The sequence below is a fragment of the Schistocerca americana genome, unplaced genomic scaffold (genome assembly GCF_021461395.2).
Source record: "Schistocerca americana isolate TAMUIC-IGC-003095 unplaced genomic scaffold, iqSchAmer2.1 HiC_scaffold_15, whole genome shotgun sequence".
Lineage (NCBI taxonomy): Eukaryota > Metazoa > Arthropoda > Insecta > Orthoptera > Acrididae > Schistocerca > Schistocerca americana.
In genome coordinates this window covers 4,186,723-4,205,837 of record NW_025725583.1, presented here as the reverse complement: position 1 = coordinate 4,205,837, position 19,115 = coordinate 4,186,723, and the positions used below count along the sequence as shown (strand labels likewise).

Sequence of the window (19,115 nt, the reverse complement as noted above, 5' to 3'; positions counted from 1 at the left end):
AGTTTTCTATATTCTACAGAATGACTCAGAATTTGAAGCTGAATTATCACCTGTTACCTGCAGCTGTTCTTGCCTTTATCTTTGTTGGTACCGTAATCATCTTCTGTAACAATACCTCTTAAATACTTTCACTGATTTACTCTTTAAAACACTACAAACAGTATAATGACTCTCCACTTTATTTTGTTTCTGATGCTAACCATATATTTAGTTTTTTCCTTACCTATGTCCAATCTAAGTGCAGCCACTTTGCCTTCCGAAACTATACAGCTTTCCAGCAAAAATTCCTTGTTTCTCCAAGCATGGCTATGTCGGATCCATGCCCGAGGCAGGATTCGAACCTGTGACCGTAGCGGTCACGCAGTTCCAGACTGATGCACCTAGAACCACTCGGCCAAACTGGCCGGCAATTCAGCTTCCTTAAGATGATGTGATCCTCCAAAATGTCAAGACGGCTGAAGACAACAGCTTACATAACAATTATAAAACCAGTTGCTACATATGGGTCGGAAGTGTGGACAGTAACACTCAAGGTCAGAAACATTTACAATGCCTGGGAATGCAAAGTACCGTACAAGATATATGGGGCAGTATGTGAAAATTGTATGTGGAGAATTAGGACCAGTGCAGAACTGTTTGAACTCTATAAAAATCTACCAATCATCATAGATGTAAAGGCATGAAGGTTACAGTGGTTGGGGCATGTACAGAGAATGGAACAACAGTGTGCCAAGGAAGGTATTAATTACAGTGCTTGAGGTTAGTCTCTCTGTGGGAAGACAAAGACAGCAATGACTGGATAAGGTAGAAACAGTTCTGGGAAGGTCAGGAGTACAAAAGTGGTGAAGGCTGGCGAACTCAAGAGATGATTGGAGGAGACAGGTGGTCACAAAGGCCCGGGCTGTTCATGTGCTGTAACACCAGAAAAGAAGAAGAAGAAACTTATCTCAACATAATAAAAGGAAATAAAAATACACTCCTGGAAATTGAAATAAGAACACCGTGAATTCATTGTCCCAGGAAGGGGAAACTTTATTGACACATTCCTGGGGTCAGATACATCACATTATCACACTGACAGAACCACAGGCACATAGACACAGGCAACAGAGCATGCACAATGTCGGCACTAGTACAGTGTATATCCACCTTTCGCAGCAATGCAGGCTGCTATTCTCCCATGGAGACGATCGTAGAGATGCTGGATGTAGTCCTGTGGAACGGCTTGCCATGCCATTTCCACCTGGCGCCTCAGTTGGACCAGCGTTCGTGCTGGACGCGCAGACCGCGTGAGACGACGCTTCATCCAGTCCCAAACATGCTCAATGGGGCACAGATCCGGAGATCTTGCTGGCCAGGGTAGTTGACTTACACCTTCTAGAGCACGTTGGGTGGCACGGGATACATGCGGACGTGCATTGTCCTGTTGGAACAGCAGGTTACCTTGCCGGTCTTGGAATGGTAGAACGATGGGTTCGATGAGGGTTTGGATGTACCGTGCACTATTCAGTGTCCCCTCGACGATCACCAGTGGTGTACGGCCAGTGTAGGAGATCGCTCCCCACACCATGATGCCGGGTGTTAACCTTTGTGTGCCTCGGTCGTATGCAGTCCTGATTGTGGCGCTCACCTGCACGGCGCCAAACACGCATACGACCATCATTGGCACCAAGGCAGAAGCGACTCTCATCGCTGAAGACGACACGTCTCCATTCGTCCCTCCATTCACGCCTGTCGCGACACCACTGGAGGCGGGCTGCACGATGTTGGGGCGTGAGCGGAAGATGGCCTAACGGTGTGCGGGACCGTAGCCCAGCTTCATGGAGATGGTTGCGAATGGTCCTCGCCGATACCCCAGGAGCAACAGTGTCCCTAATTTGCTGGGAAGTGGCGGTGCGGTCCCCTACGGCACTGCGTAGGATCCTACGGTCTTGGCGTGCATCCGTGCGTCGCTGCGGTCCGGTCCCAGGTCGACGGGCACGTGCACCTTCCGCCGACCACTGGCGACAACATCGATGTACTGTGGAGACCTCACGCCCCACGTGTTGAGCAATTTGGCGGTACGTCCACCCGGCCTCCCGCATGCCCACTATACGCCCTCGCTCAAAGTCCGTCAACTGCACATACGGTTCACGTCCACGCTGTCGCGGCATGCTACCAGTGTTAAAGACTGCGATGGAGCTCCGTATGCCACGGCAGACTGGCTGACACTGACGGCGGCGGTGCACAAATGCTGCGCAGCTGGCGCCATTCGACGGCCAACACCGCGGTTCCTGGTGTGTCCGCTGTGCCGTGCGTGTGATCATTGCTTGTACAGCCCTCTCGCAGTGTCCGGAGCAAATATGGTGGGTCTGACACACCGGTGTCAATGTGTTCTTTTTTCCATTTCCAGGAGTGTATATTAAACTTCTGTCCCATTGGTACAGGAGAACATTAGCTTCAAGGAACACTTAGTAACATCAAAAATAACAGCACATCTGACAGTAGGATGTAGAATGGTTGCATTATTAAAATAATTCCATTAGTTTGCCAACACATCAAAATTTTTTCCTCTAGGTTGCTTGTAAAACTGTCTCTTCATGTGGTCTGCAAAATCTAGGAGACTAACAGTAATACTTTCCTGTGTGTGTGTGTGTGTGTGTGTGTGTGTGTGTGTGTGTGGGCGCGCGGGCGCGCGGGGCGCGCGGGCGCGCGCGCGCGCGCGCGCAGACTTAATCCTTCTTACTAGGGAATGTTCCTGTCCAATATGTTGAAACCTATCCTGAAATTTTTCACACAAGAAAATTACACTGAAAGAAATGCACTATCAGAATTTTTGCTGCTATGGCACACTGCAAGTATTTTTTTTTTCCTTAATGTGAGCTACTTTTACTGCACGAAAAACCACAGCCTAGCACACAACTGGCGAATTAGCAGATGCAGCCACGCCAAGAGAATGTAGCACTGCATAATGTGCTGTCCAACCATGACAAAAAGTCTCAAATCATTAATTTTTTGAATAACTCGTGGTTCATATTGACAGCTAAACTGTTCGGATGTAATTCTTATGCAAGTGACTAGCAGAGGAAAGAGAATCAAGGCAGTGTGTGATGAAATACTTTATAACAATTCCTTTTGCATGGTTCGTATGGTAACTTTGTAATCATATATATTTTACTAAAATAGCACACTTCTTTCTTTATCCCTGTAGTCATTACAAAAATTAAAAGTGTCCATTGGATCATGAAAACAAACTTTTTCCTTAAACTAAGCAAACCTGACAAAATGAAAATAAATGCATTCAGACACTTCACAGAAATTACTAGTTTTATTCAGACAGAAATGGGATGAAATGAGAAACGGTGATGAGCATTGGTCTGCACATTGTGTTACATACTGGGTGTACTTTATCAAATTTATAAAATGTGGTTATGCAATATGACAATACTAACAATATTTTTCCACGGATAAACCTAAAGTAACAAAGAGCTATCGAAAATTATATTGCCAGACAATCTTTTTCAAAAGTTTACACTGTCGAAAAGTTTCTCTATCGAGAGGCAGAATGATACTACTAGTTTCGGGTGGAATCCAAATTATATCAAGTCTTTCTGTCATCATCCTAAAGACAGAGTTACTGTTACATCCAGGCCGAGAGTCCAACAAAAACAATCAATTATATTCTGCTATTGGTATGAAGACATTTTGTATGTAATATTGAAAATTACTGTCTCCTATTTTTCCAGATTTTGCAACATTGATTAAGATTTTTGCAACTAACCATTCCTTTTTTTAAATTTTTAGTCCTAATTTGCCTTGAGGTTCCTAAAGACAAGTCTGGAGCTGTGGAAATAGTAATCCACTCATACTTATCATTGGCAGTGTTGCATATGAATGTGTCATACCATTTGTTGACTGCACAAGTGACTCTGTCTTCTCCCTCAAAATGATGAAGCGCGGTTTCTTGCACAAAACCTGACTGATTTGCCTTGCACACAGCATTTTAGCGGATAACAAGAAGCTTCAACTTCATGCCAGCTACAGATTTTGGTATGGTATTCACTGTTAATGAAATATCCTGTGTGTTTGAAATAAACTTGGTAATTTTGTGGCTTCATTTACTGTATAAGTTCCTGAATCTGTTAATGAGGTCAAAGAAGCCTGGGAATCAGTAATGTTAGTATCACTTGCAGTTCAGAGGCACCTGTTTTGTAAATTCCTGTCAATGGTGCATTGACTCTGACAAGCAGTTCTAAATCTTTCAAATGGTATTTCTTTCATACTTTCGTGAGTTCCATTTTGACTCATATTTGATGCTTTGTATAAATCTTTCTTCCATTGACACAATTCATGTTCAAATTTTACAAACCAAAACAGGCTTGCACACTGCTTAGCTCTAAGCATTCTTTCCTTCCTTTGTTTAACCAAAAAATTTAGAGCCTTTTCTTTGTCATTAAATCTATTACTTTACGTTTCTTTGGGCTTGGAAGTTGCTGTATTTTTGTTCCAGACTTAAAGTAGCACAACAATTATTGTTCGAACCTCAGTTAAGGAATTGTCAGTTCTCAGTTCTTTGCTGTTTCATCTTATGTTTCCACAATTTCAGATGAAATGTTGATATCATTAGAGTGAATTTTCAAGAAATTGACTAATAAATAGTATATGGTAGGTCTTCAGGGGAAGTACACAATTGAGATTTCATACCACATTCTTCATATTTATGCTTGCAAGAAAAAAAACCTTAACTGGATTCCACACTAGTGTGAAATTGGAACCTCTACAAAAACAGATGCTATTAACAAGCGTGTACGAAAAAAAACCAGTGAAAATTGAATTAATTTTATCTCCTTGCTAATGCTTAGTGATACCTCAGAGGCAGCTGGTAAATGTTATGGATATTAAATAAGTTGCAAATTCGAGCAAATAGTAATTGTGAACAGTTGTGTCGGAGAAACTATCAATAGAATGTGAAATTCACTCACAAAGTAAGAGCGCATTGTGCCATGTTATATGTTTACTGATGTGCCGTCAACCAAGGCTGTGAGCCTGCATGTTGCGCACAAGCTGTCAGATGCAGCTACGGTAGGGCCACCAGCCTGGCAAACTACAAATTTGGCAACTTTCAACATTTTTTTTTTTTTTTTTTTTTTTTTTTTTTTTTTTTTTTTTTTTTTTTTTTTTTTTTTTTATATATATAAATACTTGCAGTGTGTCTTTTAGCTAAAATTCCAACACTGTGTTTCTTTTCGTGAATTGGTTCTGTATAAAAATTTGTGGACATGTTTCATCATTTTGGACTGGTCTGTTCCCTTGTTCATGGCATAGCAGTTGAGCTATTTGAAATACAGAGCCCTATAGTGGACTTGCTTAAAAAGTTCTTGTTCCATGCCACTCCTCTCCTAATTTTGAGTGCCAGCTAGTGCTATTTGTTTTAAATTGATGGATATCTCCTGTGCATTTTCTGTAAGGAGCAATAAATACTACAGGAGCAATAAATAGTGCAGGCTAGTTGTCATTATTAATGAATAATCACTCTTCTAATGTTTTGGTCAGAGGGCATAACATTTTTTGGAGGGAGGGAGGGGGGGGGGGGGGTTGGTTCCTGCATAATACTTAAATGAGTGTAAAGGTAATACAGCTGCTGGAAAAGGATAATAGTTAGGTACACTGTAGACACGAGTGAGTAACTGACAAATAATTGCATTAGATTGTCTTAGAGAGTATGTGATTTTTCCTTTAGAATGTTATTGATTGCTGTCAATAAATTACACTTTCTGCAGACTTAAGTTTCACCACTTCAAATAGTGTGGTTTTCTTGGTCTTTCTGTAAGCTCCATCACGCATGCCCTGGAATGCTACAAGGGTGATTTAAATAGTTCTAGAAATCACCATGAGAGGTCAGCGCTAGTGCAACAAGTTGTTCACGTGGTATTCATTGCACTGTTGCCTGTAAACATGTTCCATGTCAGTGCTGTTGGAAGAGAGCTGTGGTGGTGACGTGGCTCTGTTGTTTCGGCATAGTGATTTGCGAAAATGGAAAAAGTTGAGATTTGACCAGTGATTAAGTACTTCTTAAAGAAAGGTATGAAAGTGAAGGACATTAATGCCGATTTCCCGAATACACTGGGGGACTGTGCTTCATATTCAACTGTTGCCAAGTGGACAAATGAATTTAAATTTGGTTGGGAGAGCTTAGATGATGATCCATGCAGTGGTCGGCCAAGATGTGTCACTACTCCGGAAATCATTGCAAAAGTCCACAGAATGGTCATGGAGGATCACTAATTGAAAGTGTGTGAAATTGCTCACACTTGCCAGATGTTAACTGAAGAATTGGAAATGAAAAAATTATCTGCAAGATGGGTGCCACAACTCTTGATGCTGGATCAAAAACGCATGAGAATGGCATGGCAAAATTATACGAACTAAGCTGTGAATTATTGCCACACTCGCCTTGTTCACCTCCGTCAGACTTCAATTGCTTTCTTGGTGCACAAAGATTCACTTCAAACAAAGAATTGAGAGCTGGAGTGGACAGCTATTTTGCAGGCCTGGAGGAAACTCATTTTCGAGATGGGATCAAGGCACTGGAACATCGTTGGACCAAGTGCATTAATCTACAAGGAGACTGCATTGAAAAATAAAAAAAGTTTCAGTGATGTAAGTACTTTTTTTTCTATTCCATTCCAAGAGCTTTTCAAACCATCCTCATATTATGACCAGTTGGAAATGTAATTGGCACACTTTTCACACAAAATTCTTATTCTGTTCAGTTGTAATGGAGCTTTCATGTGATTTTGAAGTGATAAAACACGTGCTTCAGTATTTCGTAAAGTGCTGTTTCATTAATTTTTTATTCTAGGATTTTTTTGGATGTCAGTGTAACTTTGTGCATTTGCACACCATTAGCGGCTATGTAAATAATTAGGGTTGCAGTTCTCGGTAACAGTAGAACAGCCACCAGAACTCATTAAAGTCGTTAGTGTTCAGTGAGTGTTACGAGACCAGGTAGAGTATATAAGTAGCATGAACAGCATTACATGTTGAGTGTTCTGGGTGAAGGACACAGAGAGAAAGTTACTCATGTCAGAGAGCATTATCAGCACCTGAAAGTATTTGAATAGGCCTTCATTGTGGGGTCTCCGTTTGTTTGGCTGGTCAAATCGTGCAATATCCATATTTGTGGGGCATTCAGATGTGACGTTAGCCCAGTATTGGACTGCACCAAAACATTGAGGGCAGGCATCCTTGTCATCAAGGATCTGGTCGATTATAAGGATCCGGTTGATTGTGTTAGACAACTACAAGGGAGGATCGCTGTATTGTGCACCAAGCACATTGTAACTCCTTCACATCTGTACCTGCCTTTCCACCACTTTGTTAGTGTGTGTCACGCTGATTAGTTACCCAAGGTTTCATCATGTTTCTTTGATTAAATACAGATTCTCAAAGTTATGGCATTCTCTTTCAGTAACCCTGTATTGTTGTTCTCCTTTCATACCTTTCTATTGTCCATGGTTCACTTCCATAAAAGCTTACTCTAAAGACAAAATACCTTCAGAAAAAAACATTTAAATTTACACTTTGTGTCCAGAAATACCATTCTTGCTATTGCGAATCAGCGTTTTGTATCCTATCTACATCAGCCATCGTAATTTATTTGGCTGCCCAAAACAAAACTCATATGCTGCTTTTAGTATCCCATATCCTTCTCTGATACCCTCAACAATGCTTGATTTGACTACATTCCATTACCCTTGTTCTGCTTTTGTTGATGTTCATGTTAAACCCCATTCCAAGACACTATATATTCCAGTCAACTGCTCTGCAAAGTCGTTTGCCATCTCTGACAGAATTACAGTGTCATCAGGAGACCTCAGTTTTTATTTCTTCTCCCTGAACTTTAATTCACTTTTTGAATTTCTTCCTTGTTTTTGCAGCTTGCTCAGTGGACAGATCAACAAGGAGGACAGGCTGCAATCTTGTCTTAATTCGTTCTTAATTACTACCTCCTGTTCATGCCCTTATGCCTGTATAACAACTGTCTGGTTGCTATAAGAGTTGAGAATAACCATTTAGACTAATGCTAGTATGGTTCTTCAAATAGATGTGGCCAGTATCATTCTCCAACCTTCCCCTAATATGAATATGTGCTCCTTCTTTTAATGCTCTTGTTGTATTCCCTCAGAAATTGCCATCCACTGTGTATTTTGATGATTGGGTTGGTTATGGAGCAAGTGAGCATCCAGAGCCTGTGTTCGCTCTCCAGTCAGTCCTAAGAATTATTTTCTGGCAGCTAAACTGTTACCTGTGGCAATGCCTTGCATATATGAAAAATGGCATTTACATTTACAGTTGAAATTTCACGTAGACAGTGGTAATGTATGGATGCAATGCTTAAAAACAAATATCCTAACACCACTATAGTGCAACTGTGATATGGATAATGAATATGAAAATTCAGTCTGGTGCTCCTGCAAACTTCCTGATGCCATTTGAGACAAGTGCCAATTAAATTTAAAGAAATAGTGGTATTTTTTCCGTATTAATTTTCCAGAAAGCTTATATAGCCACCCTGTTACAGATAAACAGTGTGGGGAAGAAAACTTGATATTTAAATTTGTCATGTGTAACCATGGTGTGAAATGAAATATTTTATCACTATGGCTGTGCAACAGCAGCCAATACATGTGAGCATCTGAAAGTTTTCCATTAATCAGACCTCATTAGGCGTACTTAGCAGTGCAGATTTGTCTAAGTTGCTGTGGTGGTAGTGCAACATTATGCTTGCTGTCATGCACAGCATCATGCTGCAGTCACCGTGAACAGGTGTGGATGGAATTAGCTAACATGCTTTCACATAGCATACAGAGAAGTGGGTGTGGGGAATGTGATACTGCTGAAAATTTCCCAAACAGAATGCCACCAGTAGTGTTGACCCGTATTAAAGGAAAACAGTCATGTTTCCATCAAAATGGGGCAGTGTAGGACAGTGAGGTACTTCAGCATTCCATTACAAACAGTGTGTTTATATTGCCAAAACCGAACAACTGGCAGTGTGTCTACCAAGCATGAAATGCTTGTGCATGAAAGTAGATATTTACTCCGACAAGAAATTTTCTTAGGTGTTAAGTGTTACAGAATTCATCTATATTGATTTCTAGTGCTGCACATTATTTACTGAGTAGGCGTTTATTTTCTTTTTTCGTTACGAAAAGAGTCTGTGTCATCCACAGCTGTCACCAGCTGACAAATGGAAAATTACACCATTACTATAAAAATATGATGACCAGAAAATAATTTCAGTTAATGAGTGACAGGAATCGCTATTGTCACTTTAATCAAAGCTTGTGTTCCACTTCCATTTTAAACTGACAAAATTATTTACAATTTTTTATTGTGGGATTGCTTGTGCTTATGCTAAAGCACATCACATCAGTATAGTTCTCCACTGCTTTAAATTGGTTTTTTAAATGTGGTGGATTACCGTATCACCCAATTTAACACCTTTTGATTAATTTCTGTGGAGCTTCATTAAGGCCCACATTTTCTAAACACCAGTCATCACCTGCAATGAACTGATAAAGAATTTTGAGGTTAAGAAAATCATTTGCCAAATGCATGGAATTTTCAGAGACTTTATATACCATTTCTCCAGTGTGTGAACATTTGCAATGATGTAGGATGCAGAAATATGGAGCATTTTGTGTACAAGAAATGATTTTAGAAAACTAGGGTTTTAAATTGCTCATTAGTTTTATTTTCATCAACCCTTAGTTCACACACAATGATCAACCTTTTATTCAAAAAAGTTGAGTATTGTTGTCAGTACATCAGAAAAACTCAAAACATGTAACCATTCAATTTCATAGTTTATAACTTCAGGTTGCACAGTACAGTAGAGTCTTGATAGTTCGCGGTGAATGGGACCGGAACCACCTTGAACTATTGAAAACTCAGACTATCAAAATTTAAATGGGAAAAAGAAATATTATGATATTGTAAGTAATACAGGTCAAAATATGAACTTTATTAAAATAAAAGTATTTACACATGCATTTGCAGAATAACAATAATTATTTATTTAGACAAGTAATAGTGAAGTGTCTTTTGTTTGGCGAAGCTGCAACGCTTCCTCGTGGCAATGTCACGCCACCGTCTCAGGAGCAGTAGGTCAGCTGGTGTCGCCTCAGGCTGTTGTTCCATGTAGCATATGGCGGCCTTGCGAGCAGCGTAGCCATCAGTGTGACTCATCATCGGTGCTGCCTCTGCCTCGTCATCCTCGTCACTCTCACACTGCGATGGAATGTTAACCATGTCAATTATAGAAGAGTCTGTCACTTCCAACTGTTCGTCTGAATTTAACCACTTGCCTACTTCCACCTCTTCTGCCTCTTCACACCCTGGCAATCTTCTGATTAAATTACACAATGGTTGATCATCCTCATCTGCTAAATCTTCAGTTTCTGTGTCTGGCATACTATCCTGTAGAACTTTCCTCCATGACTTAGAAATTGTGTCTGACTTTATTTCATTCCAAGATTCGCTGATCCAGTACACGACGTCCTTCAAAGTCACTTTCTTCAAAGCTCCTGCATTGTCTTCGGAATGCAGGATTGACTGTAGTAATCGCCCTCGATACTTTTTTTTTAAATAGACATTCCAGGACGCCCTGATCCATGGGCTGAATGAGACAGGTAACGTTTGGTGGGAAAAACAAGCCGCTGATACCGTCGCACTGCAGTTCTCCTGCACTTGGATGTGAGGATGCGTTATCCATGAGCAAAATTGCTTTGAATGGCAGTCCCCTTTCTTTTAAAAAATTCTTGTAGTCGGGTACAAATGAGTTAAAAACCAGTTCTTGAAGATTTCCTGATTCATCCAGGCATTGGATTGTTTGGGGGAAGAGACCAAACTGCGAGGTCATCGGTCTCATCGGACTAGGGAAGGATGGGGAAGGAAGTCGGCCGTGCCCTTTCAAAGGAACCATCCCAGCATTTGCCTGGAGCGATTTAGGGAAATCACGGAAAACCTAAATCAAGATGGCCGGACGCGGGATTGAACCGTTGTCCTCCCGAATGCGAGTCCAGTGTGCTACCACTGCGCCACCTCGCTCGGTCATCCAGGCATTATTCTGATGTGTATAGACAACCGGAAGAGCTGAGATGGATACATTCTTGAATGTTCTTGGCTTGGCAGACTTCCCAATCACAACTAGTTTTAGTTTGTGGTTTCCAGTTGCATTTGAAGCTGCCATAACTGTGAGCCGCTCTTAGCTTATTTTTTGTCCAGGAGCACTTTTTTCTTCACAAGAAGCAAGTGTACTCGCTGGTAACATTTTAAAATTTAGCCCAGTTTAGTCACAGTTGTATATTTGTTCATTAGACAAATTTTCGTCAGTTATGATTTTTTTTAACTCGATGATAAACTTTGAAATGGCCTGAGTGTCACCAGATAGTTTTTCTCCATATACATATAGTTGACGCACTCCATACCTCTTCTTCCACTTGTCCAGCCAGCCCACACTAGCGGCGAAATTGTCATCTCCTTCCTGCAGCTGGTTTCTGAAAAACAAAGCTTTTTCTTGCAAGATTGGGCCAGAAATCGGAGCAGCCTTCTGTCTCTGTTGGGTAACCCACATGAACAATGCCTCACTTGTTTTTTCAAAGTCTGACTTCTTTATACTTCTTCAACTGAGAAATTCGTGAGCATTTCTGTGAAGAAAACTATTCCAATTTAAGTCGGTTTCTTCGCCAGTCACCAACAGTAACTTCACCGACACCATATTCGAGAGCAAGTTTTTTTATTGTTCCTCCTTTGTCAGGCCATCTTAGTGCTTCTAATTTTAGATGCAAAGGCACAAATTTCCTCTTTTTTGTTACAGCATTCATCTTTGTAAGGTGTACAGCGGAACACGCAGTAAAAAAAAAAGACACACAACACTGTACAGTACAGGTACTGGGAACTACAGCAGCGTATCAACTCCCCAGTTTTGATCGGTAGCAGCCGGCAGCAGTCAGGGTATTTCATGCCATAATGACAACAGATTTTCGTGCAACAGGGCAGGGAGCTAATCGGCGGTGTTGATTGCATTGTTGTCTGTTTTGTCACTGAGGTGTACTCTCCCTATCTACCTTTTGCAATGATTTTTTAATTTTTTTTTTCTACTGTACCTTGTGTACGGTTTTTGCAATCTGCGTTGCATCTACCTTAACAAATTAATGGCATGATGGTAATCGGTATCCTAGCACATTTGATCATCAGATGTAATAGGAAAGAGAGAACATCAAATGTAACCAGCAGTGGATATGAATCCAAAGTTCAGAGTTTCTACAGATTTGATCTTAATACTTAAAGCAGTTAACTTGCATTAATTTAACCAGTGGTGGTGCTGTTCAGCATATCATCTCATAGATGGGACAAGTTAGAATAGCGGTCACACTCCCACGTGCTCATTACTTATTAGTTACTGTTGTAAGGCCATAGCCTAATAACAGTTCGTACTCACTAGTGCACTGGTTATTTCACATAATTTAGACTGCCCAAAATATACAGCAGATATTGAAATTCTCTTTGCCTTAAATGATGGTATTTAAGGGATCTTGTATTTCTATTATGATTAACATTTGACATATTTTCAGAGACAGAAAAGTAACTACCCATATTCTTAAACAGAACTGTGTACTTTTAACGAGGTTCTATAGCTTGCAGAAAAATAAAATACAATGATACAGCATTTGTCAATATTCACAGTGAAGCACTTGCAAAGAATTTTTGAAGCTGTTGAAAATGTGAAATGGAAATATGCTTACGCAATGTAGTTTCAGCACTGTTACGCCACGTGTACACCAAGTACTACTTAGGTTCATCAGGCATTGTGACTTGGGATATTTCCGTGAACAATCAGATGTATCATTTTTATTAGGACATTTTCTTGTAGTAGTTTCAGCTAGATATTTCTTTGCGACTTCGAGCTTCAGATGCTGTACTGTTCATTTGAAGCAGACTGTGGACCCACTCTTGAATAATTAAGAGCATAAATGGTTGTCCTGAAGATACTTTTATTGTGAAATTGATGTGGACAGTGAAATATTTACATAGATTGACGGAGAAAAGTTCAGTTTCTAACATTATTTGGCAGATGGTAAGCAGAAGAGCAATGTGTGCTGCCTACTAAATACTCTTGTTAAGTCTTTGTATGCTGTGTGTAACTGGTTTGCAGTGTTTCCAATGGGAATACTCAAAATGAAGGGACTTTTCTGTTAATGATCAGTGCCTCTTTGAAAACATGGGGGAAGAAATACGTTGTTACACATACACAAATATATTACGCATTGTCCAATACTGGAGGCATTGACAATTTGGATATTCCAAAGTCCTTTATTCATATGAAAGGAATGCAGACTCAAAGTATGTACGCAATCATAATCAACTCGATGAACAGCAGCATGAAAAGGGACAGACTATTTTGGAAAAACGACATGGAAGTTAAAGTTGAAAGCAAACAGTTTGAAAATTTCACAAAATGCTACAAAAGAAGTGTTGGCATTTGAAGAAGAAATAAACGCTTTAAAAACAGATGATTGCATTGTGACAGTGTGTCTGTTTCATAAATAGTGAAATTCTGGAATTCAAAATTTTATTCCTGTGCCAAATTTCTATTATCAATTTATTACCAAATTCTTGGAGTAGAGCAAAAGTTAATGACGAATTTAATGTCTCAGAATGTTTGGTCAAGTCAACAAGGCAGTTAGTAAAAGAGCAGGGAATTTTACCTGGATTACAAAAGAAAAATGCATCATGAAAACATGATTGAAAAGATTACTAGGTTTTATGAAGATGACAATAACAGCCATTTGATTTCTGACAAAAAATATTGTTTTTTGTGAAAGAAAATGGTACTAAGATCCAGAAACAAATAAGGTTAATATTGTGTAATTTAAATGAACTATTCACTGAATTCAAGAAAGAAAATCCTGACATTAGCATTGGAAAGGTCAAAATTTTGCGAGTTTAGGCCATAATGGTGTATTGCTGCAGGGGCATGTGGTACCCATAATTGCGTTCGGTTGTATCACCAGAATTTAAAGTTGATGATAAATGGAGCCAATCTGAGAGTTGACTATAAAGTTCTTTCAGAAGTTCTGGTTTGCAATAGTGACACGTAAAATGTATGATCATGGGACTGTGTCAAGACTTTCCAGGCAAATAAGCTTTACTTGACATGTTTGAAGAACTGGAAGATGATGATTTAATGCCTGACAATATAGAACGCAAACACAACAGAAGACAGAATGGAAATGGTGACAGTTACAAAACCAGGAGAAGAGTTTTTGAAGTGTTGGTAACTAACCTTGAAAACCTGAAAATGCGTAATTTTATTGCCAAAGCTCAGGGTAAATTTCTGAAATACAAAAAGCAAACCTTGACAGTTGATGAATGCTCACTTCTTGCTGACTTTCCTGAAAATTATTTCTTTGCTGGTCAAGATGAAGTACAAATGCACCATTGGGTAAACAAACAGGCCACAGTTCATCCATTTGTTCTATCATAAAGATAAAGATAAAGATAAAGTAAAGAATCACAGTTTTTGTGTCATAAGTGACTACGTCGAACACAGCACTACAGCAGTGTACGCTTTTCAACTGCAGTTAATGAACTAAATAAAACAGCACTACCCTTCCATAAACAACCTGATGTACTTCTCTGGTGGTGTTGAAAGCCATTTAAAAAAAAAGATTAAAGTCACATTTCACAAAGACGACCATGGACTTGATACAGATAGGCACTTTTTTGGTTTTATGCCATGGGAAGAATGCATGTGATTGCGTCAGGGGTTCAAAAAAGTGAGCTGTAATAAAAGCTAGTCTGCAGTGGACCTATGAGAACCAGATCATGACGCCTCAAGAAATGATTAAATTCTGTAAAGAACAGGTAAAAGGGATTACCTCTGTTTTTTGTAAAATGTGAGGAAATACAAGAACTTCATGCTAGTGTCATGGAGGAAAGATGCAACACTTGCCATAAGATTAAAGGCATTCCATTGTTGTATACCTCAGTTACACAACGTCCTCGAGTGTAAGTTCACATCAACATCAGCTCATAGTGAACTCCATCAGTGTGGAAATTTTGCACCACTTAACACTTCAAAATAAGTGTGTAGTAGCTTGTGTTCATGGCAAACTGTAGTGGATTGCTGAAGTTGATAGTATTGAACCAAGACGTGCATGTTAAATTTTACCACCCACCAGGACCAAGGACTTCGTTTAAAAAAAAGTTGAAAAGCATCAAGGCCGAATCTCTGTTAAAATTAACTGAAGTACCTGTCTTCCCCCAAAGTTTACAAATGCGACTGGGCAAACTTTTAACCTAGTGCCTAAACTGAGTGAAGAAATTTCAATTGTTTAATGAACAACGTAGTAATAACAAATAAGGTGAGAACAAGATGATGTAATCAGTTGGCTCATTAAAAAAAATAAAATAAAAAAATGTGTGATATATTTAAATTATGTAACAGATACACTTTATCCATTGGTTTATATATTGCAGATATTAAGAAACATGTTATTAACATGTATTCACAATTTCGTTTTAACTTCCCATTTAATCTCAGAGTTGAAATTTATACTGTAGTTTGACGTCATAAAGTGCCATTAAGTGTGTAATTTTTAGGCTTTCATCTGGTCTCCTAACAAAGGTATTGTAGGCCAAAGAATGGAAAAAATTCAAGTAATCAGTTTTTTAAAATAGTGTATTTTTTAAGTGTAAGCTTCTTACCATTCGTAATCCATGAAAAGTAACTATACTGTGTAGTGTAATAGCACAAAAAAGATTAAGGCTGAGAAATGATCCCTTCTTTGGAAAAATACTGTTAAAAATTCTATTTTCTAGTTTGTGACCAATAACTTTGAGCCATTAAAATATATTAAGGAATACATTCAGCTAAGTGATCATGGCTTTAATCGATGGTCCAGTATGCGCTGAATTAAATGCTTTTTATTTGAAAGGTCTGGGAAACCGATTTCTGAATAATTTTAAAAAAATTGCAGATGCTTGTGAATGTGAAAGAATGCTTGCGACCTGAAACAAAAATGGCCGCTGTTTCTTAAAGATAACCAATAAAAAATTTTTTAAAAATATTTTAGAGTCCACCAAATGAGGGAATTCACCCAGTGAATATCAATTTTTGTGTGATGGACAAGCAACCAGTGCTGGACCACTTGGTACGGATTGACCCTGACAGAAAATTGGAATATTATTAGCAAACCAAAACAGGTAGTTGGTTGTACTTGTGTAAAGGAGCTATGCAGTACAAATGAATTTACTAATGAATATTCAAAATGAATTTACTATAATTAAAAATGCATTAACTTCTACTAATACTGCTATCACTTGTGGATGCGTAATGCTTCTGACAGTGCACGTCAACCTTTTGCCCACTTCAGGTGGCAATGTGATACACATCTGATGTTTTGATGGACAAGATTCCTTGGTGTCACCAGAAATGTGTTGAGAATAGTAGAGTCAGGGTAAGTAGTCAGTCAGTTCCAGATTGATCAGTTCTTCCAACAGTGAGTCAACCTATTCCATATCATTGACTTAAATGTCTGTTTCTTCAATAATTTCAATAAAAGCTACTTCTTCACTTTCTTCATATAAGAATTGTGGCCCGTTTTCACAGTTTTACTCCACTGCAGTTGTTGCAGATGAAAGAACATTTGAAACTAATTTTTTGCAGCAGTATGCTCAATCACAGCGCAGCTTAATTGAGTATGAAACATTGTGAAGAACTGACTGGGGTGCTGGATTTTGGCTCATTACAACAGGCCTGAGACTGTGGTTATTATGATTCCAGCCCCATTTATCAGAAGGTTTCCTGTTTCCCATCCAATTTTGGACTTATTGGGAACTCCATACTAAATTATGTTGTGCAAAATCTTTTGTGGTTGGCTACATTGCAGAATTCAGTTTGCTTTTTGTGGCAGACATTGCAAATAGCTGGTAGCACAAATCGTCTAGCATCTGACAATTGCTGACACCTCCAGTATACAATGTTTTAATAATAATAATAATAATAATAATAATAATAATAATCTCTCCAGTTGTTATAAGTACTTCACCTGTAGAGCCTGGTTTCTTGAATGTGCCAAATGCTGAATTTAGATGTTCATATTTCATAATAATATTGCAAAAACTTTGTTTTTCCGTGATTGATGTGGTGTTGTTTAGCATCCACTAACTGCAGTAGTGAACGTAATATGTTCAGTGTCAAACTGGTAGAATACAGTGCAAAACGAATTTCATTCTGCTCTTGATGACATTAGCAGAAAATAAGTTTTTGATGCTAATGTCCTAAACCAGTCATCAGCATGTTTTCAGTCATGACTCTTCTCCCACTATGACCATACTTCCAAAATCATTTGTTCTTGAAATGGCAGATGGTAAAGTCATGACGTCTGCATCATCTTGTGATTGCTCCACCTCAAAGCTACACTTTAGAAATTCCTTTTTAAGAAGTTTGAGCAAGCAATTCTTCTTTTGTTTGTCATACAAAAACTTGTTCTGAGTGAGTTAGTAAGCTAACTCTGATTCAACTAAAACTTCAACAGAAGAATGGTTTCTAATCCTACAAATTCTCTTAGCACTCTCGGTGCTGCATTGCTCTCGTTCACATGAGTACCCATCAAAAACAACAGAAAATTAAGATAAAAAATTATGTTACAGGCAAGAAACAAAACTTTTTGCTCTTGATGCTAAGGAAACATTTCTTGGCCAAGTAACTCTGTGTGTAAGGTACCCTTTATCAACAACAAAAAATTTATTGTTTACAATTGAGTTCACATCGTTCACTGGACTGAAGACGTTGTAGAATGAAGGTTTTGTTCCTTTTTGCATGACTTTTTTCTGATAATAGAGACATTTGATAAGGGGCAAGTTGATGCTTCAGAAATGATTGTAATTCTTCTTCACTTTGTTTAACCTTTGGAAATGCATCAACAGGGGTAACTTTAGTGCAGCCAGCTTTTATAATATTGACTGCTATGTAAGCTATACTACATCAGGAGTGGCCACTTACCTTACCTTGCTTTACCTTACCTTACCTTCATGAGCCACAAACTTTCAGGGCTGTTTTGAAGCAAGCCACAATTTTTTAGGGACTGATAATTAACATCAGTGAGAAAACACTTAAAAATAATAGTATTGGACTATTTTATTACACAACAAGAAATGGAAAGTTATATATGTGACGAGCTTTTTCGAGTGTTTACTTTTGATGTGAGCTGATTGAAGTGTGGCTGATAATTGATGAGCACAGTTCGCACAAGTCCACTTAAATAGTGATTAGACAGAACTGTTTAGATTTGATAAATGAGTGTTTAGTACAGTGATTGACATACATAAGTGGTCCCAAAAATTGAGATCAATCTCTTCGCGCACTGTATTGTTAGTGCATATTTTTCTTCTGGAACCTTCTCCCAGAATTCAGCTGTTGAACAACCTCTACATTTCAGTTCCTTCAGTCCTTTGTCGTCTTGAAGCTCCAGCTGTACAGCTGCTGAACCCTTAACAATTAGCGGTGTAGCAGAACAGACATCTTCCACAATATCAAAACAGAAAAGTTGTTCCAAGAATGAATGAGGACAGACATTCAACTTAAATAATTTTGCATTTGCATCTGATCTAAAGGAAGTTTCTCAGTAATTTTTTTTTTAAGTATATAAAATGGAAAAGTATTTCAGTCTCCAGGTCTTTCTGAAAGAGTCTTACTTTGTTATGGTAGATGAACACATTGCAGTAAATCAGAAATAAGTTTCTCTTTCATATAATGGTGTGTTTAGTGTTTGTAAATGCTGACCAACATCAGTAAAAAAGGCCTCATCTAACAGCCAATGTGGTTCATCAAGCTGAGGGAAGTATTTTCATCTTTGTTGCAGAAATTGCACTATTGGATCCAGTAATTGGAGAAATTTGCCTAGAAAATTACCTACTAATGGTCATCTCATTGAACAATACAAAGTCGCATCATCAGGAAGGTCATCATTGCTGAGTTTCTTCTATGAAGGATTTGAGCTGCTGGTGTGTTTTGGCATTTGAGCTAACGTAGCTCACAGTTTTTAGCACCTCCAGTATAACAT

General features: G+C 38.8%; 1 protein-coding gene across 5 annotated transcripts in view; it reads left to right on the top strand.

Annotated features, from left to right (window-relative positions):
• The window catches only part of LOC124569465 (synapse-associated protein of 47 kDa-like), a 319,550-nt gene that overhangs the window by 188,571 nt on the left and 111,864 nt on the right, over window positions 1-19,115 (top strand). The gene's annotated exons all lie outside the window — the stretch shown is intronic.